This window comes from Cygnus atratus, chromosome 1 (genome assembly GCF_013377495.2).
Source record: "Cygnus atratus isolate AKBS03 ecotype Queensland, Australia chromosome 1, CAtr_DNAZoo_HiC_assembly, whole genome shotgun sequence".
Classification (NCBI taxonomy): Eukaryota; Metazoa; Chordata; class Aves; order Anseriformes; family Anatidae; genus Cygnus; species Cygnus atratus.
The window spans coordinates 133,696,356-133,708,932 of NC_066362.1; the positions used below are offsets into that span (position 1 = coordinate 133,696,356).

The window sequence follows — 12,577 nt, forward strand, 5'->3', positions numbered from 1 at the left end:
AATTCAAACAGTCCATATACAAGGTCTTGAGAAAAAGAAAGGCTTAACAAATACAACATTAAAAAAGTAATGTTTTCTTAATAACTAACCTCTTTAGATGGAAGCAATACGTCCACCTTTCCACTATAACTTCTGCACCTGATCAAAGTATTGTTACAATGAACATGAAATTAATATGCTGCATCTTACCTGAAGACATGACTTCCAGATCCAAGGTTAATATCCAGTTTCAATAAATACTAATATTTCATCTGTCAAAACCAGTGGATCTGCATCATCTGCGCCATAATTCACCACCTGCAGATTGGAAACTACAGACACTGAACAACTCTAATGTCAGTAGCAGACCTACTGCTGGCTGTGTTAAACAAATTCACAGCCTTGGGCACCACAGCTGTAGTGGGTTTACGTGGCAAGGTTTTTGTAGCAGGGGGCCATAGGGGTCAATCTGTGCATATTTTGCAGAAAGTTCTACTTCCCCTTACTCCATTGTGTATTGAGAACTTGTCTTTGCTTTCATGTAGATGATATAAAATGCAGCAGGAAGACATTTCAATAATTACATTATTGATAGAGATATATTTGGCTTGGGAGACTCCAACCAACCAATCAGTGACTACGTACTTGACTGAGATGCAATGCTCTATCTGATGAATGCTGTCCTGAAGTACTGCGCTGAACCATCTGCTCTAAATTTTGGGTGAAGGGAACATCTAATACAAGAATAACTTGCTAGCTGCTGCTTATGGCTGCCCATCAGCATTTCAGTGTTGCTGCAATTCTTTTGCTTATGCCTGAGACATCCCATGAAATACAGTAATAATCCTATTCATTACTAGTTTCAGAGAGTTTTGGTAATGGCACATGGGCATCACCTCCTCTTCCAATATTCCTCTGGAATCAAGGTGAAGTTTTTTTATTCTTTTTTTTTTTTTTTTCTCAGAATATCCTATAAAATAATATTGAAATCTCTAATGTAGAAACAGTACAACTGAAAATCCAGGGATATAACACACTATAATAGTATGACAAAGCTAGTAGGGAGATAAGGAGAAAAAAACAAAACAAAACAAAACAAACAAACAAAAAATAAATTAAAAAAACCTGCCTCTTCAGCACATACACAGATATTGAGAAGCCCTGTATGGAAAGGTGTACAAACTGGATTTCTGTACTTCATTAGTTTAATTACTAACAGGTACACAGCTTCTGTTGAAAAATAAATCCAGGAAACTTCAAGAAGAAATCATAGAAAATAGCAAGTCTGTGCAACCATTTGTCTTTATAAACACAGTCACCAACAGAACAAGAGTTGAGACAGTACATGCTCCTACATCATCTAGTATACTTTTCTAGTGTATATAATCATCTGCACCTGTAAAAGCTCTTCAAAGAAGAGATGGAGATACATAATTTCATATACCGTACTGAGTTGTTTTTTTTTTTTTTAATTATTTTTCAAATAAGGCAGTTTTATCAGCAGAACTTAACATGTTCTTGTAAGCTGTATGACGTTGCCAGTCTTATACAAATACTACATACATACTTCATCCAAATGCTAGCTACTCATAGGGTGTAACAAAAAGCCTTTTGAAATCAACAGAAATCTTTGCACTGAATCCAACAAGCCTTGGTCCCGTAACACTAACCTGTTAATGGTCTGTTAACCTTGGTCCTGTTACATGAGTCTGTTAATGTTAATGGCCTATGTTACATCCAGTGAGAAAATGAGCAAAAATCTATTGTGCATTAGATTGCATATACCTTAGACCTTATATGGTCCCTTATATGGTCCCACATGAATAAAATAATGTGTTTTTTTTTTTTTTTTGGGTAGATCCCACCCGGCCCCATGGACTTGTGACAGTCCAGGTGGAGCAGCAGGTCTCTGACTGTTTCCACCTGAACTGTGGGGGGTTTCTTCTGTTCCCCATCCCAGAATTCCAGATCAGGAGATTGAGTACCCCAAAGATAAGTGGTCTGACTAGTAAAGACAGATGTAAAGGAGACATTAATTCCCTTCTTTCATTATAGCTATTTCTAATTATATATATATATATATATATAAAATACATAAATCTTTGTATAAGGCTCTAAAATACATAAATCTTTGTATAAGGCTCTTTGTATAAGGCTCTAACGAGTTAACTCATTAACTCTTTTTGCGTTTGTCATTCTTCCCTCCAGAAACTTATATACATAGAATGACCTGAAATGTAAATGCAAAACAAAACAAATAAACAAACAAAAAGATGGAAAGAACTTGCAATATATAATATATATAACAATATAACACATTAATAGGCAAATGAAGCACATCTACTTCATAATTAGTGTTATAAAAGCAAATATCTATTACCAAAGCTTATTTCCAATTAAAGTTAATTTTCCCTGCATAGAAAAACACTTGCACTGTATTTATAGATAATTAATTCAAATACTATATATAATATAATGTAATATATACAATTATCTGCATGTCAAGGTTTGCTTTTCTGAAGCTGATCAGAATGCTGTCCTAACTCAAGTAATGGACTTCCCATCACAGAATCACAGAATCAGAGAATGGCCAAGTTTGGAAGGGACCTCTGGAGATCCTCTAGTCTGACCCCGCTGCCAAGCAGGATCACCTAGAGCACATTGCGCTGGATGGCATCCAGACGGGTTTTGAATATCTCCAGAGAAGGAGACTCCACAACCTCTCTGGGCAACCTGCGCCAGTGCTTCATCACCCTCACAGTAAATAAGTGCCTTCTCATATTCAGCCGGAACTTCCTGTGCTACAGTTTGTGCCCGTTGCCTCTCTTCCTGTCGCTGGGCACAACGGAAAATACCATCCTCTTGACACCCTTCCCTCAGACATTTATACATATTGATGAGGTCTCCCCTCAGTCTTCTCTTTTCCAGGCTAGACAGGCCCGGTTTTCTCAGCCTGTCCTTGTACTCCAGTCCTCTAATCATCTTCGTAGCCCTCCTCTGGACTCTCTTCAGTAGCTCTGTGTCCCTCTTGTACTGGGGAGCCCAGAACTGGACACAGGTGTGGCCTCACCAGGGCTGAGTAGAGGGGGAGAATCACCTCCCTTGACCTGCTGGCAGCACTCTTTCTAATGCACCCCCAGGATACTGTTGGCCTTCTTGGCCACAAGGGCACATTGCTGACTCATGGTCAGCCTGCTGTCCACCAGGACTCCCAGGTCCCTCTCTGCAGAGCTGCTCTCCAGCAGGTCACCCCGCAGCCTGTACTGGTGTTTTGGGTTATTCCTCCTTAGGTGTAGGACCCTGCACTTGCCCTTGTTGAACTTCATTAAGTTCTTCTTGGCCCAACCCTCCAGCCTGTCTAGGTCCCTCTGAATGGAAGCACAGCCCTCTGGGGTATCAGCCACTCCTCCCATCTTTGTGTTGTCAGCAAACTTGCTGAGGGTGCACTCCGTTCCACCACTGAGGTTGTTGATGAATATGTTGAACAACACTGGAAACAGTACTGACCCCTGTGGGACACTGCTAGCTACAGGCCTCCAACTAGACTCCGCACCATTAAGCACAACCCTTTGAGCTCTGCTATCCATCCAATTGCCAATCTACCTCACCATCCACTCATCTAGACTGCACTTCCTGAGCTTGCCTATGAGGATGTTATGGGAGACAGTCTTACGGGAGACAGTGTCAAAAGCCTTGCTGAAGTCAAGGTAGGCCACATCCACCGCTCTCACCTCATCTACCCAGCCAGTCATCTCATCATAGAAGGATAGCAGATTGGTCAAAAATGACTTCCCCTTGTTGAATCCATGTTATTCTATTCCCGATCACCTTGAGATGACCTCCAGGATGAGCTGTTCCAAGGATGATCCTTTCCAGGGATGGAGATCAGGCTGACTGGCCTGTAGTTACCTGGGTCCTCCTTCTTGCCCTTTTTTAAGACTGGTGTGACATTGGCTTTCTTCCTTTTACACTGGGATACTTCCCCGAATTTCTTTGGGGAAATAAAGTTATCTGTAGATATGAAATTCATGTTATTTGATCCAAGTACTTTGGTTTTCCTGATTTTAGAGAATCATATATATATCACTGACAGGAGAAAAAAACAAACAAACAAACAAAACAACAACAACAACAAAAAAAACACATAAATTCAAGATTTTGGCAGAGTAATTAAGCACTACTAAGATATTAAAATTTGAAAATCTATAGATATGACAATACTTCTAAAGAAATTTGTCTACTCTGCAATGCTTGCTAATTAATATCACATCATAGCATAAACTGACCATAAACAAACTTTAATTTAGCTAACATTCAGTTTTTAAAATATTTGTTTCAAATGCTGCATTTTTTTTTCTTTATTTTCCTAGAAAATGCAAGCTATCCTTGGGGATTTATAAGTCTTTTATTTTTCATTTGAATGACAGTTGATTGGCTTATTTCAGTGACACTGAAAGAAGTGGATGATGGTCAAGTCTTCTAAGATGGTAACATACATATTTAACAAATTGATTGGAAGGCTATTTTACCAAAAATGCACTTGTAAATATTTTTTCTCAGTGCTTCTGATATACCAGTTGTGAGTGAAAAATACTATTGACTTTATATATCCCAGTCTTCTCAATATATTTGCTTTAGACTAAGGAGTAGTTTATTTGGGTAACACTGTTACATATTGATATCTTTTTTCCTTTTTTTTTTTTTTTTTCTTTTTTTTTTTTTCTGTTTGACCATCAGGAAATCTGAGCACTGACACATGGAGGAGGCAGGTTTTGAATACCTGTGGTGGTTCTGAATACCTGCTGTGTAACCTGATCCAGGTGGCCCCACCAGAACAGGGGACTCAGATCAGATGTTTTGTGTTTGTTATGATTATGTTCTGGACTGAAAGAAAACGTTTATTATTATTATTATTATTATTATTATTTGTTATTTGTTATTATTCGTTATTATTATTATTATCTTTTTTTTCAAGTGATTTCTAGTTAAAAACAAACTAGGGTTCATTTGATAAGGAGCTTTATTTTGTGTGTGAAAATTTCATTTAAATTCTTAGCTGCACATATATAAAGAAAATATAGAAATAACTCAGAGTTTGTGGTGGTACTAACCTTTTATTTTGGAAATATTAAATATTTAATCAACATTGTCAGAATGTCAATGGACATCAATGAATCAGAATGGACAACAACACTTAAAATGTTTAATATTACCAATGCAGACCTGATGTACAGAGAGAAAAGTATCTTGGTGACAGAGTTTAGGAAAAATAATTGTTACAAATACGTTGAAATAGTTATAAGATTTAAATATACCAGGAAATCAGTGCCAGAGAAATAATGAATGAAGAATATTGTATACTCCAGTGCATATGAGAGACAATAATAATTTTTTTGTTTCTTATTTTTTTTTAAAAAAGGTGGTTAAGAACTTGCCAAAGTGATAGTTATATCATCCATTTGAGAATCAGACTTCAAGGAGAGTAGCAGCAAACAAAAGCAAAAATTATATTTGATTTTTCGTTTTCTAGCAATCAGTAAAATTACTGATGAAAACACATATGTACGCGTTCCCACCACTTTAAAAATAAATAATTATATAGAGCATTAAGCAAGTTCTTTAGATGATAGATCTCTCCCTCTCATGCCAAAGAAGGCATTATAGCAGGAATTATTTTGAAGAATAAAAGTGTAAGTCAGATCAGACAGGAATTACTGACATATCTCCAGTATGAGGTAGAATAATCTTCTCCTCTCTCAAATGGATTTAATTGTCTGCCCTGACCTCCATCTGTTCAATTAATTGACTGCATTAGTTTGTGGCAGATATTTTTGGTTGGTATTATGTCTTATTAGTGGGATTTCTTAAGATGAAATAATAGTAGCACACAGGAAGCTGTAACTCCTGCCATGTGACAAGGTACATTTTTTTCAATCCTAACCTAAATCAGTTGACCGTGGGCAGGAAAAATATATCAGTTCTTCCTAGTCGACTTGGCAGCTGCAAATTGTATACTCATCCATTGTTTCTTCAATATCATCCCATGTGGAATGATAAAAAAAAATAAAAATATCCTTTATAAAATAAATGAAATCAATTACCTTTACAATATAAAAATCAATTCTACATATATATCTTTCTTTATATATTCTACATACGTAAAGAGAACAAGAGAAGGTAGGAAAAAATGACAAGGGAGAAGAAAAGATCTGTAGGAAAGAATTGTGACTTAGCGAAAAGAACAAGCTAGTGGTGTGCACTCTGTGAGAAAGGTTTGAGAGTTAGACATGGGACTGAGAAGGCCACATGCAAAAGAGGAAAAAGATGGAAGATATTTTGGTAAGAGGACACATTTTGAATCATGACAGACCAGTCTAGGAAAGAACATAGAAGCAATGACTATCCTGTGTTGTAAGGGACCCACTAGGACCATTTAGTCTAAATTCTGGCTCCACATAGGACCACTCAAAAATCAAACCAGATGTCTGAGAGTGTTGTCCAAATGCTTCTTGAACTCCAGCAGGATCAGTACCATGACCAGTTCCCTGGGGAGCCTGTTGCAGTGCCTAGCCACCCTTTGTTCTTCAGCTAAGTGAAGAACCTTTTCTCGACATCCTACCTGAACTTCTCCTGTCACATCTTTATATTGTTCCCTCAAGTCCTGTCACTGTCCCCAGAGAGCAGAGATCAGTGCCTTGATCCACTCCCCTTGTGATGAATCTGTAGGTCAGATTCTCAGTCTGACTTAAATCAAATGACCTCAGCTGCTCTTCATATGTCTTTCCCTCTAGACCCTTCACCATCTTTGTTGCCTTCCTTTGGATGCTCTCTAATACTTTTATATCCTTCTTATATTGTGGCACCCAAAACTGCACAGTCCTTGAGGTGAGGCTGCACCAGCACAGAGTAGAGATGGATGAGACAGTGTAGTATAATGTTTTGTCATAATATCATATTGTTAAAAAAAATATTTTTTCCTCGTTGTTGAATTGTTTCTTAATTATGAAATGTACTTGTGTATCTGCTCACCTTCTGTTCTCTTTTCTCAACTGTGATCAGAACTTTATATTATCTATGAATCCACGGTACAGCTACTGTGAATATTGCTACGTGTATGTGTTTTGTGGTCAAAGAAATCTGTGAAAAATCATATGATTCACTTCTCCATCTGTTTGCAACTTTGACAGTACTCATAGTTTTGCTTTCCTGTGGAAATAGAGTGTGCTAAATAGTATAATGATAATGATGTTTCATATATCGTGTTAGAAAGTCATTTATAAATAGTACTTACTGTATCAAAAAGATCATTGGAAACAATTCAGAAAAGAGTTATATTTTCTGTCTAACTGAGAAATATAAGCATAATAACTATAAATTTCTAACATAATTCTATTTTTCCTCAAACCTATCAGTTTTATGTTAGGTGTAGATGGTGAAAATGAACTGATTACCTTGTTCACTGAGATGTCTTTGCTTCAGGGAGGATACCATGCAGTAGTTTTGTTGTTGTTGTTTTTCTGAAATAACACACAGGAGGATTTTGGGAGGGAGAGTTAGTATTGAAGGATAAAAAGAATGGAAGGTTATGAGAGAAAATAGCTGAAGGTTAGTCTAAATTCTCTGTACTGAATCTCTTACCAATGGATGCCACATCATTTTTAATTTACCACCAGTAGAACTAGTCAAAGAACAATTCTAAAAATTAGAAACTGAAAGCAGAATATGCTCTTTCTGATTTTATTCATGATAATTTGATTCGTGTATGAAAATAACAGGAAAATTACAACTTTTCTTAATACTGTATGTCATGGTCATGGGGATAACTGTATATATTGGTAAGAGGTAAGAGAAGAAATCATAGTTCTGTATTTCAGCTGTACTTGTACTCCTTACACATAACCTTCTGGATGTTTTTATGGTGGCTGGGTTCAACACATTTTTAATGTCAAATACTTATGTTACAGTAAGAGGAGTTGCTGCCTGAAGTGTATGCTTCTGTTTATGACAGAATATCTAAATTTTTCACATCTGAGCGAGAAGAACATGAGCTTCACCGATGAGCTTAGTTTAGTGGAGGTGTATTCTCATTGTGGTAGGCAAAGATGGAACCTTTCCAGTAATGGGAGTGGCAAGGTGAGCAAGGAGGAGAAATGTCAATTTCAACATTCATTGTTGGCTTTTGTTTTCTACTCCGTTACCAGTTCTACTTACTGCAAAGTAACTAAAATATACTATGCTAAAGTTCTGAAAAATCTTTCATGCAAGAAAATATAATTAACTATGAAAACTTCTGGCCTGTGCTATTCTCTGATCATGCCTGGGCATTGGCTGAAAGGTAACACTGTGCCTGGAAGTTTGCTAACAACCACACAGAATGAATGCTTTGGTAGGACAGTGCTGTAGCCCATGTTCTAGCCCTGTTTAGTTTGCTGCTTACACCTAAATTCCAGTGCTACTGCAGTGGCCTGAGAACAAAGATCTATATCCTTAACCAAACTTCCCTATGTTAATATCATGCTTAATTTTTAGGGGTCCAAATTACAAAATAGAATTCAAGTTCTTAAGTCAACTAATGAGAAGATCACACTTCATTGTGAATTCAGCATAAGCAGGACATTAAGCAGATTATATGTCATAGACTTTCTTTTGCGTGGATTCTTAAGCTCATTGTTTGATGGAGAGAGTGGAAGGCAGCAGACAGCATAGGAACGGTTGTCTTGCTCTTGTCTCCTAGATCTAGTGATTCTGGTGACCCCATCCTGTATAACACTTTGTGGAGACTTGAACTGCTGAGGCAAGCTGTCTCTCCTCTTAAAGATAAGAGGCTCAACCCAGCATTTGCCAGAAGAAAGATGACTAAGTTAGAAAGAAAGCAGCACAGGAACAGAAGTTGGAAGACATTCTTCCCTTCTGTTTGTGAATTTGTCTACTTTCTAGCAAATACAAAATTTAAGGGGAAGAGTAAGTGAGAAAAAGTGATGATGTGATAGCATTGTAAAAATAATCCTGAGTCCCAATTTCATTTCCAGAGTGCTTCATGAAATGACTCTACCACAAACTGTATTAAGGCTTGCTTGAAAGAGAGAATATCTATCTCGTGGAGTTTCAGCTTTACGAGGCTGCAAAGTCATAGCTTTCTCATAGTTCAAAGGTGAAATTCCCAGGGTAAAAGTCTTTGAATTTAGGATTAAAAAGGCTGCACATAGTCCTCACAACCATCCCAGCCTTATTTGAAATCTAATGCTTGTAACACTAAAGTTGGGAGGTGTGGGTTTAAACTTCAGGTTAATGAGGGTAGTCACTCAACTCTCCCATTTCTAAGATGAGCACATAATAATGACATTATCATATAAATGAAGACAGTATTACCACCTGGTAACTGAACTAGGTAATACAATGAAAATATCATGCCTGTCTCCTGTGTATTTCAGTTTTATGAATGTGTGTAATAGAGCAGCAACTGTTTTTCTGCTGTATAATGTTTTAGGGTAGAGATAGCTATGTGTTCAGCCGGATTAAATTGCTTTTCTCACCCTGTTTTTGGTAATTATAATACTTGTAATGTTTCTTCTTCCTGGGCTGGAATGCCACCAGGAAGATATCAAATTCTAATCATTAAATAGTCTCAAGAGATCAAATTGCCTAAGAATTGGTCCGAGTCCCTTTCTCAATTAGTCCAACATGGGTTTTAGATTCTTGCATCCTTGAAAAGGACACACATGTAGGCTTAATGGAGAAGACAGAAAGAGCCCTGATCCATAGGTAGACCAAAAAAAAAAAAAAAAGATAAAAAAAAAGATTCCCTCATTCCCTCAGGAATTTTCCCTTTTAGTCATTTGACCTTACTTACTGGAGAGAAGTCAGACTCATTCAGGAATGTTTATTTTCTGTGTCTTGAAGTGGTAGTAGGTGATGATCTTTGACATATGTGAGGTTTTATGTGAATTATAAAGGTCAATTCTACAAACCTAAGAAATGCATAAAATAAAGGTTTTGTGTATGAACCTCTTTCATTTTTATTTATTTTTTTATATCCATAATTCTAAATTTTACTGAAGGCATAAGAAATTTTACTCTACAGGAGATTTTTTCAATAAAGAAACTCAGAGCTGAACATCCTCTTTCAGATCATGACCTTTTCTTTTGGAGTAACACATCTGAATTTCCTAAAACAGAGGTGGCAAAAAGAAATAGAGAGACCCATAGGGCACAACATTTCTTTTACAAGGTCATAACAGAAGTAAGAGCTGGAAAATAAGTCAGCAGCCATGCTAGACTGTACTGATTATATTTTTGTACATTTCCCTGAATATATATACTTGACGAATAATATTTTCTTAGACTTTGTAATCACAATTAGACAAAGACTAACAAATAAATTAAATGTACATTGTGATCAATGCCTATGGTCATATTTCAAGTATTGGACTCCTTCTGAACAAAAAAGACTTAGTACCCTGCCACACTGCCTTGCAATAACATTTCATGTTGTTATATATTTTTTCATGACTATGTATTTTTTATGACTTCTCTTAAATTCTAGCTTCAAGCATTTGAATAGCTAGTGTCAATTCAGTCATAAGAAGCTTAAATTCATGTCATGAATAGTCAAATTTTGACCTGAATAGAACACACATGGAATTTTCGCATAATTAGTAACTTAAAGAGTTTAAACAGTTTATACCTTGTATTTTTTTTCAATGCGTTGAAACAATTGATTTTTTTTTGTCACTCCATTGGCGTAATTGATGACTCATTTATTTGCAATCTTTACCAACTTATTTCAAGAAGCAGATAAAATCATGAGAATCGCCTACCCATTAAAATTTCTCCATGCTTGTGTGTAATAGCAGTTAAAAATACAGTATAAATATCAATGGAAGAAGTCAAACTGTCTTAACTGCGCATGTCCTGTTAGCTGTGGGTCCTCCTGGGTACAATAGTTTTTATCATTTTACATACAGGGAAAAAATAAGGGAAGACCATATCTGTGATTGTTCACCTATAACTAAATCCAAATGCCTATTTTTTTTGTATCACTACTATTATTATTATTTTGTGTCACTAAATTTTTAAATCCGCAAGAGAATATTAATTGTGAATTAATGAGGGATGCATTAGAATGTGATGTAAAAGTCATATGACAGTATTGTGAATTACTAAAAAGCCCCTCCAGTCCCTATTATCTGATGAACTTCTGTGACTGAACAGCAGTCTAATCACACTGACATATAGCTTGGTTGATCCATTAATAAGTGTAGATATGTTGTTCAAAGTTCTTCAATTGATTTCAGCAATTTCTTGTCCATACTGAGGTTTATAACGCTGAGTTAGGGCTATTATAAAGTCTGGAATTTATTTATTTATTTATTTATTGGCAGTATTTGTGATGTAACAAGTGAATAATTACAATATTCTCGTGGTTCTCGGCAATTAACATAGTAAGTGCATCACTAAAGTCTATTCTTATCTAGTTCATCCCAAATATATGTCTAAGATGCATAATTTTCTGTTACCCAATTACACTTCTTTCCAGTCAGAGGTAGGCCCAGAAATGGTATTTGCTTTTATTCCATGCAGTAATTAACAGAGGAAAAAATGATCACACATTTGAAAAGAAAGTCACCATGTTATCAGTATGGGATGAAAGGAAACATGCTTTTACTGCAACCCACTACTCATGTCACTAGCACCTAGTTTGGGAGTGATGTCTTCAAAAGTCCCAGCAGCTATTACCATTAGTAAATAAAGAAGATAGGTTACATTTCTTAATGTAGACTCAGCATGTAAAGGTGTATTAAATAGTTGACTGGATGAATATAGATATGCATCTAACTTTTTGTCATAATATCTAAGACATTCTTACATGCATACATTTTTCTACTTAAGATTAATCTAATGGCAATTTCTGATTATCTGTTTACCTCCTCCAAAAATTTAAGGATGTACATAGCAACATCAGCTAGTTCATGAATACCTGGAATATCTTCTCCCTTATGTCTTGATATTTTTACAGATTTTTTTTTTCCATGTGTTGTTCTATGTGTATAAATGTGTATGTGTAAAATTGACTTCATGAAAATGGCAATTTCCCTAGTTAAATTAAATCTTTGCACTGGTTGGCAAAGGCTGTGGGTCAGGCTGTTATGGATCAGACTGTGGGGTTGAGATAACTAGTTATATTATTTGTCTTACCCAGCAGTGTGTTTCTTTATGCATTCAATATCCTTAAAATCAAAATTTCTCATTCATTTCTGATCCATGCATGCAATGAATCAGAAACACAAACATTATTTGATCGGTTCCAGGGCAGACACGTTCTGCAACGGAGCAGGGGATTGAGGCGGCCAGGGTTTTTTTTCCAGCATTGAGGCCACTCAAGGCAGCTGAGGAAGCCACGAGGACCCGCCAGGACCTGGCAGCCCTCGCGAGGGAGGCTGACAAGGCATGGATGGAGCCAGCAGTGCCCCCTCCTTGGCCATAAAAAGACAGCCCCTAGGGACTGCAAGAGACCAGGAGAGCTGTGGACAGGACGGGCAAACAGGGCGTGGCATGGCAGTCAGGGCGAGGCGTGGCAGTGCACACCGCAGGGTAAGCA

General features: G+C 36.7%; 1 protein-coding gene across 7 annotated transcripts in view; it reads left to right on the plus strand.

Annotated features, from left to right (window-relative positions):
• Positions 1-12,577, plus strand: part of NLGN4X (neuroligin 4 X-linked) — a 200,535-nt gene that overhangs the window by 51,739 nt on the left and 136,219 nt on the right. Inside the window, exon 6 of one of the 7 annotated variants that reach the window (XM_050716513.1) lies at positions 98-700. The exons of the other annotated variants lie outside the window; for them this stretch is intronic. The gene's annotated coding sequence lies outside the window, so the exon portion shown is untranslated. The remainder of the gene's footprint in view (positions 1-97; positions 701-12,577) is intronic. 7 annotated transcript variants of the gene reach the window in all.